This window comes from Stegostoma tigrinum, chromosome 44 (genome assembly GCF_030684315.1).
Source record: "Stegostoma tigrinum isolate sSteTig4 chromosome 44, sSteTig4.hap1, whole genome shotgun sequence".
NCBI lineage: Eukaryota > Metazoa > Chordata > Chondrichthyes > Orectolobiformes > Stegostomatidae > Stegostoma > Stegostoma tigrinum.
In genome coordinates, this window is record NC_081397.1 from 4,931,995 (window position 1) to 4,947,437 (window position 15,443).

At 43.7% G+C, this 15,443-nt stretch overlaps 1 pseudogene; it reads right to left on the reverse strand.

Annotated features, from left to right (window-relative positions):
* LOC132206899 (uncharacterized) overlaps window positions 1-8,064 on the reverse strand; it is a 28,809-nt pseudogene extending 20,745 nt beyond the window's left edge.
* Window positions 8,065-15,443: the final 7,379 nt, after the last annotated feature.

Sequence of the window (15,443 nt, forward strand, 5' to 3'; positions counted from 1 at the left end):
ATCAAGAATGATTCTGGCAGAACAGATAAACGTCTGAAGCACGGTAAAACTTGCGAGATGCATAAATGAGGGAAATGGAGTGCAAAGATTGATTGGGATGGAATGTCGTGCCTGAGGATGTGGGAGGTTGTGACGGAGGGGAGAGTGTCCAAGTCACTGAAAAGAGTCGACTGCAGTGACACGGAGGAGTGAAATAAAGTTTTGGAGGGGAATGGGATGCAGTGATGGAGAGGCGTGGAATGTAGTGATGGAGGGAAATGGGATTCAGTAGTTGACAGCATCAAGGTGCATTGATTGTGGTGAGTAGGACTTAGTGAATGATGGTACCGGGAGGCAGTGTCTACACTGAGTATGAAATGATGATTTGAAATGGAGCGACCCAGTGAAATGGAAATTAATAATTGAGATGATCGGGATGCGATAACAGAGGTGGGTGAGATATTGTAACTCAGGAGAGAGAACTGGCAGAATTATACAAAGCAGAAGTAGCAAAGAGGCCATATGACCAATGAAACATGACAACTATCACAAGTCCCACTTCCTCCGACTAGACCACAGCCTTGGATAATATAACACTTCAAGTGCTGGTCCACTACATTTAAATGTTTTCGAGGTTGCCTTCCTGAACTAACCTCCCAGCCAGTCCGCTTCAAACCTCAGCAGTGTCTGTGCGAATACGTTCTTATGTGAAAAACTTTCTAAGCCTTCTACTTTTCACTTGAAAATTATACTCCCTTTTATTTTATCTCCGTGTAAGGGAAACCCCCTGTCCATGTCCCTTCTCATCTCTATACCATTATCAGGGCCAGTTTGAACATCTTCCTCTCCAAGGAAATCAATGCAATCTTATCCAGCATTTCTACATAGCTCCATCCAAGCAAATTTTTGGTAAATATTCTGTGGGCAACCTCCGCTGCAGTCAAATCTTCTTGTTGCTGCTCACAGTCCTCCAACAATGTCCGAAACAAAGTGCTGAAACAGCTGAAACATGACCTCCTTACGCGTATGCACTAAAGGATGCCTGAGAAAGGGAACCATCCAACGGGCCTCATTAACTACTCTGTTCACCTCCCTTGCCACATTCAGGGATCTGTGTACAAGAACCCCCAGATTCCCTTCTTCCTCTCTGATTCCGAATGTCCGGCCATTCATTCAGTAATGTCTTTCATTCACCCTCATTCCAAATTGCATCATCACATGTATGTCAGGGTTAAATTTCATCTGGTACAGATACCAGCATCTGGCAAACCGTTTATATCCTCCTGTCACCAGATACCTTCCTCGTCACTGGGATTACTTGGCCAATGTCTGTGTAATACATGAACTTAATAAAGATTCCCACCACAACACACTCCAAAATATTCATCTAGACAGTTGCATTATTTATGAATATCACAAAGCTGAAGTGACCCAGTGATGATCACCGTGGCATCCGCTGCTGCCAGTTCCACAAACTGGCCTCTGCCATAGCCACCTTCCTCCAGTCATTCAGAAAAATCTTGAATCCAACTTTCCCAATTACCCTGTATACCATGGATTTTACTTGTTTTCCCCTGATTTGGTATCTTGCTAGAGAAATTGTGGGAAGTTGTGTCAACTACATGAACTGCTAACCTCATTGTAACCTCTGGGAAATATTCCAATAGGTTTCTGAGGCAGCCCGTCGCTCTGGCGTGCCTCAGTGAATTCCATTTCAAACTTTGTTTCTCCAAATGTACATTAACTGTAATGCTTCACTTTTTAACCCCCAAGAGATTTCGTGCCAATTAAATGAGGTCCCTGGTTTACAGCTCCCTGGTCTCTATCTACCACATTACATGGAGAGTGTAAGCTGGTGCATTAGCTGTTCACGAATCCTCTTGCACCTCTTCTGTGGCAGGAGACGACTGGAAAGTTTGGCTCAGCCCCCTGTAATTACCTTCCAGACCAACCCAGGATGCATGTTAGTCGGACCTGAGTATTTATCAGCTTTTGAATGCGCCAAACCCTCCAATACCTCCTCGTTTCATACATCAATCTGATAGGGAACTTCACAGTCCATCTTCCCACATTCTGTGCTTTCATCGTCCTTCTCCCAAATAAAGTCATCTGTGAAGAATTATTTTAGTATTCTACCAATGTGCTCCGGTTGAAGCACAGACTATCCCCTTTACCTCAACAGGACTGAATCTTTAAATGGATATTCACTTCCCCTTGACAGATTTGTAGAATATATTGGGATCCACCTTTCTGTTGCCTGCCAACGTTTCCTTATTCACCTGTTTGTTCCTTCAATTAATTTCTTGCTTTTCTGCATCAATATTCTTCGTGTCAGAAATGATTTTGCTTCCAGGACTCTGTATCCTGTAATATCTGTGTCCTTGTGATGATCCGGGAATAACTGTGCTCTGATTCCCTCCCCATTACCCTGTGAAAGTATATGACTGAGGCACACAGTGCGAGTGTGGATTAGTCTTTGTGGAATGAAGGAAGAAACTAAGCATTTTCTAATTGCTCAAAACAATTTATTGAGGGGTGATAGATATAGGAGAGATGTCAGAGGTGGGTTCATTACTCAGACAGTAGTGAGGGCGTGGAATGCCCTGCCTACATCAGTAGTAGACTCACCAACTTTAAGGGCATTCAAATTGTCATTGATTAAGCATATGGATGATAATGGAATAGTGTAGGTTAGTTGGGTGCAACATCGACGGCTGAAGGGTCTGTACTGTGGTGTTGTGTTTTATGTTCTATGTTTGCAAACTACCGAACCAGTTCGGTGAGCGAACCACAACCCGAGCTCCAAATCTACTCAAGAACCTTCGAGAAACACAAACGCAGAAGGACACTCAACTGCACTCACAGGGCGTGTGTGCACAAACTGATATAGATACAAACAGATAGAAACAAACATACACAAAAAAGTATGCTCACTCTGAGTGATACAGAGAAAAAAACTGACCCACTCACAGACATACATTGATACCAATGACACTATCACGGAGTCTCACAGCGAAAACAGACACTTCCAAAGTATGAATCACAGATAAACGTGAAACACATCTGTGCGTTCACAAGCAAAGCTGCATCAGCGTGGACACATAAATATTGAACTATATACACAATTTCACAAATAGTTATACAATCAAGCACGCATGTAGAAACTCAGAGACAAGCAAAGAGAGGCGCGCTCTTACACATGCAGATGCAGTTGCTGGTCACATTAATACACACACATGCGCACACACACACAACCACAAACACATACTAGATACGTACACAACCAAAGAAGCAGACACTGAGTATTGAGTTAGCATCGCAACAATGGGATTTATCAAAGAAATACAAGGCTGATCACTGTTAAGCTGAATGGATTGCCTGTAACAGATTGTGCAGGAGTAAACTGTGATGAGTCCCGTGAAATGCTCAGTCATCGATTGGTGTTTGGAACATTGTTGTCTTCATTCCAGGACGTGCTGTTTCAATCCATTCACTGAATGAGGCAACTGTCAGTTCAAAGACGCTCATAAGGAAAGAATGGGGAAGATGTGGTCGCAATTTTGGCAACTTCCACTTGTTGGACTGTGTATCCTTACAGTTTGATCGAATCCATCTTCACCAGTCACAGCAAGAGCATGTGACTTGACTCGTGTAACTGATTTGATGAGCAACCGCCAGCCAGCAGGAGGAGATCCGTATTTTGGGGAGGTGGGTAACAAATCACTTGATCCAGGTCACTGATAGGTTAACATGCCGTGAGGAGAGGTTCGGTTCTTTTGTTTCTTCAATATTTGAACAACAGATGTAACAGGATAGTTCAAAAAGCATCTTAAGCTGTTCTCTGAATTTGGATTGCATCACCGCATAAATAAAAATATTTGTACAGCAACTTAAATTCTGCAGCATCACACCAACTTGGTGAAAGGTAATTTCTGACTCTGTATAATCCCCAGGATTTCTTCCCGTTATGTTGTAGTATATCACATTTATTACATACAAAAACCGAAGGAGGATGAAACTGCCAAATATGGTGAAAAGTGAAATCACAGATTTCCTTCTGCTCTCCATCTCTGGGTCGCTACGATTCTCTACGATGCTTTGACCCTTCAGTCCCTTACGGGCTCTGCTGGCCACTAAAATATGTCTGACTGTCCCAGCATTAATCAACAAAACCAACTGAAGTGTAGAAAGGGAGTTAGAATCTTATCAAACCAGTCAAAACCCACCCAACCAGGATGAGTATAAGAGCTTGGCTTCGCAGAACAGAACCAGGGTACATTGTCGATTATTATCCAAGGTTCATATATAAAGGACAAAGGAATGTTTTTTTTCAAACAAAGAAGAATGCAGATTGTTGCTAGAACCACAATTGCTGTTTTCGCAGGGCAATACCTTGTTTTCAGCTGCTGGCAACAAATGACAACAAAGCGATCAAAGGAGAACATGACGGTAAACCAGACAGAACAATCTGTCGCTGCAGGAAGCAGGACAGCAGTTAAATTACACATAGGTGTGATATCCAGGAAAGAAATTGGGAAATAATAAAGATTGACGTGGATCAAGATGACTTCAGTGATAATAACAAGTAGGTCTGCCATTGCCATGGCCACCAGGTAGCGAGTAGTGCAGGTGGAGAGGCTACACTTTCTGTAGGACATGATCACAATCCCCAGTAAATTCACTGAAGAAGACAGAGTGAAAAATGAATGAAAATCACTTCCTAAAATTCATCATAATCTCACATGGACCTTCAGCACTAAATGGACAATGCATTTATGTGTGTGTGTGTGTGTGTGTGTGTGTGTGTGTGTGTGTGTGTGCATGTGTGTGTGTGTGTGTGTGTGTGTGTGTGTGTGTAGTTGCAGACGCTGTAAGTTTCAAACAACCTGACCTTCGGAAAATCCTCAGTCTTCGACCCACTCGCCATCCTTACAGACTTTGTTTCCGACTTTGCAAGTCTCTCTCCGTAGGTCCCAACATGAGAGTTTGTGCAGGAAGAACCAGAAGAGACATTGTCAAATGGGACTGAGCATGCGTGCCTGATGCTTCACAGGTGAGGAACCTGCACTGGATTTTCATCTTCCCGTGAAATTAATTACTGTGTATTCAGTGAGACTCATGGCTGAGTGATACAGAAGTGAGAATGTGGCTGAGAATGAGAACACTCGTGAAATGAGAGCCAGTATTGGTCACACAATCAATTAAAGAAGACATTGTCAGGATTTCACATTAACCTAAAAACTGTGCATCCTCATCAGCATCAGATCTCACCTGGGACTGTCCCTCTCTCAGTATTGGATACCTTTCATAACCGGCCACATCTTCGGGCCAGAAACCAAGCACGGTGTGACCTCTTGTCAGAATCAGTCACAACAGAGTATCGGACACTCCAGACTGGTTTCCTTTCACAATGAGACATTACTCTTCATCAGACTTCTCTGAGAATCAGGGACAATGAGTCCTGTCTTTGGATCGGACTCTGATTATTGTGAAAGAGATGGTGCAATGTTAGTATCACTGAAGTAATAAACGAGAACCCAGGCAGATTTCTGGGGACATCGGGTTTTAATCTCACAATTGTGGTTTGGGAAATTTGAATTCAGCAAAATTTCTGGCCAGGTAAAGAATGGTGAACAAGAACAAAGAACAACACAACCTAGGAGCGAGCCATCTGGCCCTCCAAATCCGCACCGCCACATTTTGTCCTTCCAAACTAACATGGTCTTCACTGATAGGATCTGTATCCCTCAATTCCCTTCATATTCACGGATTCAACCAGGTGCTTCTTGAATGTTGCTATTTTCTCTACTCCCACCAGCTCCTCTGACAGTGCGTTCCAGGCACTCACCACCCTTTGTTTGAATAACTCACTCCTCCCAACTTAAAACTGTGCCCCCTAGTAATTGAACCCCCTGCCATGGGGAAAAAGAACGCCATCCTTTCCAATCTATCCATGTCATTCATAATCTTATAAATTTCCATGAGGTCGCCCCTCAGGCCCCGATGTTCCAGCAAAAACAAAGCCAGCCTGTCCAATCTGTCTTCATTGCGAAAATTCCCCAAACCAAGCTACATCCTGGTTAGCCCTTTCTCTACTCTGTTCAAAGCATCCACATCCTTTGGTGGTATCATGACCTGAACTGTATGCAATTCTGCACTTGTCCTCACCAAATTTGGATAAAGCTACAGCATTACTTATCTAACCTTCTACTCAATACTCGCTAAAGGCAAGCATGCCATAAGCATTTTTTCTAAACTTCCTCTTCTACCTGTGCTACCTCCTTCAGTGATCTGTGGATCTGCTCACCCACATCCTTCTGCATATCAAAGCTCATCAGGGTCCTATCGCAAGTTAAAAACAATCGATTGCAAAGCTTCATCGTTCGCAGACGTGAATGGCTAAATGGCGCCAGCTTTAGTTTCATCCTCAACAAGATGAAAAATAAAATCCAGAAATCGTGGCCTCTCAGATTCTTAGGAATGTTTTGTAACATTATATTGAGCATGGTGGCACTGGGCAGAACAAGAGTAAATCTTTAAGTACTTCAAAATAATCCTGCGGACTGACTGATACCTGCCTCTGTTCAAGAGGAATTCGACAAATATCGAATTCTCTTTATGAAGTCATTACCAGAGCAGTTTAATACAACAATCTTTCTTCCAACCTAAGGCACAATTTAAAGAACGAAACAGCTGCATGAAATGGAGAGTTAGCTCCGCAATTAAAAGCAATATCGTAAAATAGAAAAAAAAAGAATTTGTTTAATTGTGGAGAGTCATTTTCTGTCAAACAATACCTGCACACTGCGCACAACCAAAAGAATATCTGTGAAACGAGAGTTGTATTTGGTTGGAAATAGATATCTGAATGGCAGAAAATAGTCTTGTTGATGATCATTGATAATTTGCCGATATGCTTTTTGAAACACAACAATTATGAAGACAGAGATAGTAGGAACTGCAGATGCTGGAGAATCTGAGATAACAATGTGTAGAGCTGGATGAGCACAGCAGGCCAGGCAGCATCAGAGGAGCTGGAAAGCTGAACCCTTCTTCAGAAATGGGGGAGAGGAAGGGGACTCAGAACACACAGACTCGGACAAATTTAATCGGTACAGCCACTTATCAGGAACACCAATAACAGCAAGAATCATGTTATATATTTTCACCACTCACTGAATTGGAAGATGCATTTTCACGGTTATGTGCTCTTAAACTGCTTGTAATTATCCTGCAATCAATTCCAAAATGTTGTTTCACGAAGCACTTAATTTATTTAATGTCCAGTGGCCTTGTGAATGTTAACGTTACATCATTCAATTTAATCATCTTTCTTGAAAACAAAACAAAGTGTGCAGTAGGTAGTAAGTTCCCCGCTGTGTTAGTTGTGTTCAGCACTAAAACCAAACTTTTCAGTTCCCCGTGTCTGCATGGGTTTTCTCTGGGTGCTCCAGTTTCCGCCCACAGCCCAAAGAAGTGCAGGCTAGGTGGGTTGGCCATGTTAAATTGTCCGTAGTGTTCAGGGGTGTGTGGGCTGTAGGAGGATGGGTCTGGATGGGATGCTCCAAGGCGCGGTGTGGACTTGTTGGGCTGAAGGACCTGTTCCCACACTGTAGGGAATCTAATCGAATCAAACACAATCATGAACGAAGCTGAATTCTCACGTGAATGGCGCTGTCCCACACAAATGCCAGGAGTCCCATTTCTAGGTTCTCAAATTGTTTGAGTCATATCCTTCACTCGACTGCAACCATTCTGCTCTTGAAATTCAAGTGAGTTATTTCGATGAATGAATTGTTGCAAACTAGTTGAACACAGAAAATCATTCTGGCTACTTTAAGTCAAAGAGTGATACATCATAGAAACAGATCATTCGGCCCATGTCTGTGCCACGCAACAGAATCAAAATAATACTGAGAAATGAACTGCACTTAGCCAGTAGCCTGACATTTCCTTTCACGTTGACAGTTCGCTCAGAAACTTCTGAAATGTTGAGAGAATGCATGCCTTCAGCGGCCTCTCAGGCATCATGATCCATAACTCTGCTGCCCAAGGCTGTCCAAAAGCTTCCTGAACATTTTCCATTCTAACAATTTACCTCTTGGCCTGAAACTTGCGTCCACTTCTTCAAGACAGGTTTGCCATGGAAAATGCTTTCACAAACTCCCTTTACTGCATCGGTCATAATTTCATACACCAGACCTTAACCAGACAGCACCCCACCACAGCTCACTTTTCTCTGGTGTAACCAACCACAGGCTGTGCGGTCTGTCCTCATAACTCATATAGTTATGGGCCAAATGCTGGCAAATTGGAGTAGATTAAGGAATGATATCCTGACAGCATGGACGAATTGCGCTGAAGGGTATGTTTCCGCGCTGGATGTCACAAAAACTCTGCAGTCATGTCTTTTTTGGTACAGCCAACGTGTCTGTACATTCTCCAAGATGCACCACGGGATTTTACTAAAGATATTTAGACAAAGCTTTCCACCCCATAGTCACTTACATCTGGAAGCAAAGGGGCCGCACAAACAGTGAAAGTGAACAGTAGCAGTTTGATCACTGGCACAGCAATTGACTCTGTGTTACATCTGGAAGTGTCGATCTACAGGCGATCTGCCGGGACTGGGCATTCCATAGTCGGTGTCAAGGAAACTCGTGCAAGACTTCAGGATGACATGTTATCACCTTCCTTCCAGGGCCAAGGATGTCTCTGAGCGGGCATAGGTTGCTCCAAATGGGAGAATAAGCAGATCGACTCGGTAGTGCATATTACCATCAATAATGTAGGCAGAAAGGGAGATGGGATCCTGCAAATAGGGCTTTAGGGAATTAGATGGAAAGATGATAAAGAGAAATTCTAGCTTTGGAATGTCAGGATTAACTCCCTCTACCATGTGCTCGTGAGCCCAGAAATTGGATGATAATGCAGTGGCTGAAGGGTGAGTGCCGGAGGAAGGGATTGATCTATCTGGATCATTGGAATCACTGCCAGGGCAGGAGGAACCTGCAGGATGGATTGCGTCTCAGCTGGACGGGTTCCAATATCCTTGGAGTGACATTTGTGACTGCCACCCACGAGGGTATGAACTAGTATTACACGAGGGTGTGAACCAGATCCAGCATGTCGGCAGAGATTGTAAGAACTGCCGATGCTGGAGAATCTGAGATAACAAGGTGTAGAGCTGGATGAGCGCAGGAGACCAAGCAGCACCAGAGGAGCAGAAAAGCTGACATTTCGGGTCTAGAACGGTCTTCAAAAATGGGGGAGGGGAAGGGGATTCTGAAATAAATAAGGAAAGTGGGTGAGGCAGATAAACGATGGATAAAGGAGATGACAGGTGGAGAGGAGACAGACAGGTCAAAGAGGAAGGGATGGAGTCAGTAAAAGTGAGAGGAGGTGTGGAGTTAAGGAGGGGATAGGTCTGTCCAGAGAGCTTGGAGATGTCAAGGAAGCGGGATGAGGGTGGAAGGTAGGAGATGGGAGTGAGGCTTGAGGTGCGAGGAGTAGATTGGTGGGAGGAAGGACAGGTGAAGGAGGCGGGGACGAGCTGGGCTTGTTTTGAGTTGCGGTCGGGGAGGGGACATTTTGAAACTTGTGAAGTCCACATTGATACCATTGGGCTGTGTGGTTTCCAAGCGGAATATGAGATGATTTTCCTGCAACCTTTGTGTGTTGTGGCACTGCAGAAGTTTCGGGATGGACATATCATCTAAGGAATGGGAGGTGGGAGTTGGAATGGTTCACCTCTGGGAGGTGCAGTTGTTTGTCATGAACCGAGCATAGATGTTACAGAAAGTAGTCCCCAGGCATCTGCTTGGTTTCCCCGAAGTAGAGGGGGCCGCATTGGGAACAGCAGGGACAGTATACCACATTAGTAGACGTGCAGGTGAACATCTTTTTGATATGGAAAGTCTTCTTGGGGCCAGGGATGAGTGAGCGGGGAGGTGTCGGGGCAGGTGCATCAATTCCTGCCGTTAAAGGGAAAGGTGCTAGGGGTGATGGGGCTAGTGGGGAGGGTGGAGCAGACAAGGGAGTCATCGGGAGAGTGTTCCCTCTGGAAAGCAGATAAGGGTGGGAAGGGAAACATGTCTTTGGTAGTGGGGTCAGATTGCAGATGGCAAAAGTGCCGGAGGATGATGCATTGGATCCGGAGGTTGGTGGGGTGGTGCGTGACGATGAGAGGGCTTCTGATTTGGTTGCTATTGTGAGAAAAGGATGTGAGGAATCAGTTGCGGGAAATGTGAGAGACATGGTCGAGGGTGTTTTCGACGACTGTGGAAGGGAAGATGCGGCCCTTGATAAACAAGGACATCTGGGACATCCAGTATTGGAATGCCTCATCTCGGGAGCAGATGCAGCAGAGGTGAAGGAATTTGGAATGGGGGTGGCATTTTTGCAGGAAGGTGGGTCAGAGGAGGTGTACACTAGGTAAGAATTGGTTGTCTTGAAATAGATATTGGTTTCCAGACAGTTGCCAGAGATTGAAACAGAGATACCCACGAAGGAAAGAGAGGTACTGGAGGTGACCCATTTAAACTTGAGGTTTGGGGTGGAAGGTGTTAGAGAAGTGGATGAACTGTTTGAGCTCCTCTTGGGAGCATGAGGTTGATACAGTAACCAATGTAACAGAGGAGGAGGGGGGTGTGGTTTAGGGCCAGTGTAACTTCCAAGGAGGGATTGTTCCATGTAACCTACAAAGAGGCAGACATAACCTGGGCCCAAGTGTGTACCCATGGCCACCCCTTTTGTCTGTAGGAAGTGGGAGGAATCGAAGGAGAAGTTGTTCAGGGTGAAGGCAAGTTCAATGAAGTGAATAAGGGTGCCAGTGTAGGGGGACTGTTCGGGCCTGCAGGACAGGAAGATGCGGAGGGCCTTCAGGCCATCTTATGGGGAATGCAGGTGTACGGCGGCTGGATGTCCATGATAAAGACTACATGTTGGCGACCAGGGTCTTGTACGTTTTGGAGGAGGTGGCAGGCGTGGGTTTTGTCACAGATGTAGGTTGTGTGTCCCTGGAGCAAGGCGGTGAAAATGGATCTGAGGTAAGCGACGATAAGAGACGATAAGATCGGTGGGGCAGTGGGAGGCGGAGAAAACGACCAGGGCAGTCAGGTTTGTGGATTTTGGGAATGAGGTAGAAATGAGCAGTGCAGGTTTGGGGGATAATGAGGTTTGAGTCTGTGAATGGGAGGTCACCTGAAGTGATGAGTTTGTGGATGGTCAGCGAGACGATGCTTTGGTGGTTGGTCATGGGGTCATGCTCAAGGGGGCGGTAGGAAGAGGTGTCAGAGAGCTGGCAGGTGGCCTCAGCGATGTAGAGGTCGGTGTGCCATACTACAACAGCGTCTCCCTGGTCTGCACCTTTCAGTCGTGAAACTTTTCAACTCCCCCTCCCACTCCTTGGATGATATGTCCATCCTGGGTCTCCTAACAATGCCACCCGAAGGTTGCAGGAACAACAACTCATATTTTGCTTGGGAACACTCCAGCCCCAATAGTATCAATGTGGACTTTGTAAGACTCAAAATCTCCCCAATAGCCCTGTTTCATGTGAAAACGTTATGAACTTTTTAGCTCAGGCATACCCCTTTGAAATGATTTATATGAAGGACCATGAATTTATCAGGGTATCATCTCCCATGCCCTCCTAACCCTTGATTCTTCTTTCAATAGGCTCAACAAACAGATGTACTACTTGTTTCTATATATGCCATGGTTTTATAAGTGATTATTCTATTGTCTGGGTTAAAGTTCTATTGCAATTGTGTCGATGTTTTCAAAACACTTGCAGATGAAAGATGCTTTGCTAACGACCTGTGCATATATTTAGATTTTTCATTCCTTTACGTCTGTTAAGGCATTGAAAATGTCACCTAAAAATCAAAGTCAGAAGTTTCCACTCATCCTTCTGAGCTTTCCGACCTGAAATACTTGTGTATTTCAGAGGCAAATGAAGTATATTTTCATTCTTGATAAATATTGAATCACTTTTCAACTCTCAGAAGTGCACACTTCAATTAGAGCATGGAAAACTTTGTACCTGAGAATGAAACATGCCTATTGCAAGATTGGAGTTGGTGTTGTAACATATTGAGGCCTATGGCTGCCGCTTTGCATTCGCAGCAATTTGTAGCCTGTGTCAATTTGTCTCTTCAGTTTTTTGACCGGCATAGAATGAAATGATGAATCTGGTTGCATTAAGTGAACACAGCAAATGCTGGAAAATATCAGCAGGCCTGGAAGCATCTGTAAAGAGAAACTGGAGTTCCAGGTCCCTCGGGGTGCTGTTTGCTACTAACTCCTTAGTCACATGGGTGTTTTCACTGGTTTGCTGTGTAGATAAAGTTGTTTTCACGGCTGGTGTTTTCTGGTCTTACACCTGCACACCAGGTTCAGTGACACTTTTTCAGATTATTTTCTAACTTGGTTGCATGCTACTCAGGGAATGGCTTCCTCTGCGGAGGAAGCAAAGCCACTGGGTGTTGGAACAACAATAAAACAGAAACAATATCAAAGTTTTTATTGCTAATTTCCATATAAATATCTTCAGCCAAGGTAAGGCAAGAAAGCATCCAATCGCATTTTCAACAACATGTCCATAATCATGTTTGAAAAACCAGCCTTGAAATGGACCTGGAAAAATGAAAGAAACATATGTGATTGGGGAAATTAAGGAAGAGCTGCAATTTTTAATATTGTACATAATTGGAGATCTGAAGGAAAAGAGAAAAAAAAAGAAATATCTGGAGAACCTGGAGCAAGTGTAAAGAGAAGGGCTCACAGAGTTAAAGTTTTGAGTCCAATTAACCTTTGTCAGACAAAACCAATGGTTGATTCCAAAATGTGAGGTCAAAGCTGCTAATTATAAGAAAATTCAAGAGCATAGAATCATTGTCAGGCTGGAAAAGATTGAAGAGTTAGACATGCAGCAATTGAAAAGCAACATGAAGAGGATTTAAACAACCAACTGATGCTTAACTGCGATTCAGAGAAGGAGAGACGAATAAACATTTTGTTGTATGGATAATGTGGATATTTGTGCAAAGGATTATTTCCAAGGCTGCAAACAGTTTTAGGTAAGCCATAAAGAGAAAGATATTCCTGGAAGCATCACATTATATTTTGAGGTCATTTTCAATCCTTTCCCATTACCTGGAAAGTATTTGAGCTCAACCAATGCTTAAAAGGGCTCACCTTGGATCAGTTTCTGTGTGTAGTTATGAGGTTCATCTGAGTGTTGTCATGTAGGGAAAAAATGGATTGGAATATTGTGAGGATTGGATTATTTCATTGTGGGGTAACATGTGGATACAAAACCAATGTACATCACGACATGAATCTCATAAATGGAACAGAGATGGTGGAAGGACAAGGCCTGGCCAAACATGCCAAACGCTTTCAAAGTGTCATCAATGATGAGAAATAAGAGTTTAATATTCCGAATTTCTTGTGAAGTTGCCAAGTTAAAGGTTGCTTGTGGTAATTTATTTGAAACAACTGTTTTTGGAGTAAACCTGTAATAATTGGAACTGTGCTGACCATATCAACATCGAGGTTCCTGATTTAGGTTGTGTCCCTGAGCCAATCAGGAAAGCTTTGGTTGATCAATAAAACCGGAAGGTCACCTTTTTGTTCACATAGGCATGGCCCCTCGGGGCTCTGTTTGCTACTAGCTCCTTAGTCACATGGGTGTCTTTACTGGTTTGCTGCGTGGATAAAGTTGTTTTCACGGCTGGTGTTTTCTGGTCTTACACCTGCACACACACAACACGGGTGCTGGGGGAAAATAAAAGCACTACAGCTCTATGACAGCTGCCACGGCCAGTGTCCTGTGCAGTCGTGAATAAGGGGAGACTTAGAGGTGGGACCTGACCTCTGTACAGTTATTTTGAAACTGTTCAGAGACAATGACAAACTGTTATACAGGAACTGAAAATAATTTGCTATTTCTAGGATGCAACATAAAATGCTGTTTTCTGAGACAGAGGAGATAACAATACTTGATAACATGCCACCTTGTGACACATAGTTAAATAGGAACGTCTGTTGAAGTAAAGTCCTGAGGTAAATGGGTAAAATGCAGCAACAGCCACACTTCAAACAGGAACCTCATGCCGAACATTAAACAAAACAGGGAGCTGCTTCTGATATGAAAGCAAGTTCCAGGGTTGATGGATCCAGAACAATAACCAATAAAGTGGACATATATATCGAAGCGATCTTCAATAATTTCACACCATGAACTCTATGGACAGAAACTTGTATAAGAATTAAACTTCAGGACTCTTCAGTTGCAGAGTTTCAGAGAATAACGCTGTATACGAATCTAAGAGTGAACACATCTGGAAGCAAACACTATTTGTTTGATCCAATTTGTTAAGAGCCTTGTTGTGTGATCATGCTTAACTTGCTGAGTGGAGGGGTCCTTTTTTGTTTGCTGCGTGCAATAAAGATGAAATAATTGTCTCAGTGTTTGATCATAGAATCCCTGCAGTGCTAAGTTAGCTTCTTTTAATTTGCACACACAAAATTGCTTCAGGCCTTCCTGGGTGAAGGTGGATGAATTGGTTGAAGAAACGTATCAACCATGACTGAATGGTGGAGCAGACTGGATGGGACAAATTTCCTAATTCTGTTCCTATTTGTTGTGTGCTAATTGTTGTCTAGTCAGGGGAACTCTTCCCAATGTCTTCCTTCACTTTTTACGATCCATCTTCCATTTTCCTGATTAGACTGCTCGCTGGAGACCTTCCTAAAAGCTGATGGTACAGACCCTCAAGGTAATAAATTCCTGCACCTGCAACCCAGTAAAAAGCCTATTCGCAAAGCACTTAATGTTACACCGTATTTCTTGACAGGTTTCTATTTCTCTGTAACCCTTTGGTTAGTGCCTGTAGGATTCCCATGTATGACGTCAGGTAACGATTTTCCCTTTGCTACCTCGTTTTAAGAACCATAGAACTCCGAGAGTGTGGAAACAGACCCTTCTCCCCAAGAAGTCCGCACCGAACCTCAGAGCATCCCACCCAGACACATCCCGCATAACTCACCTAATCTGCACATCCCTGAACACTTTGGGCAATTTAGCATGGCCAATCCACCCTAACCAGCACGTGTTTGGACTGTGGGAGGAAACCAGAGCATGCGGAAGAAACCCATGCATACAATCTCCACATAGACAGTCGCCCAATGCTGGAAGTGGCACTGAGCCAGCGGGTCGCCACAAGGATTGTTTGAAAGTTTATTTTCACTCATTCACAAAACAAAATCTTTTTTGGTAAAGTCAAACAGAGAACAGGATACATTTGGTACAACATAACTTAATGATTACACTGCAATGTGCATTGTGACTACTGTGATTTTCTTGATTCTTCTACTTTGTTTTCTCATGTTAGGATTTTACAAATTTTAATCACTGATGTGATCGTTGAAAAACGAGATTGCATGTTCCACAGCAG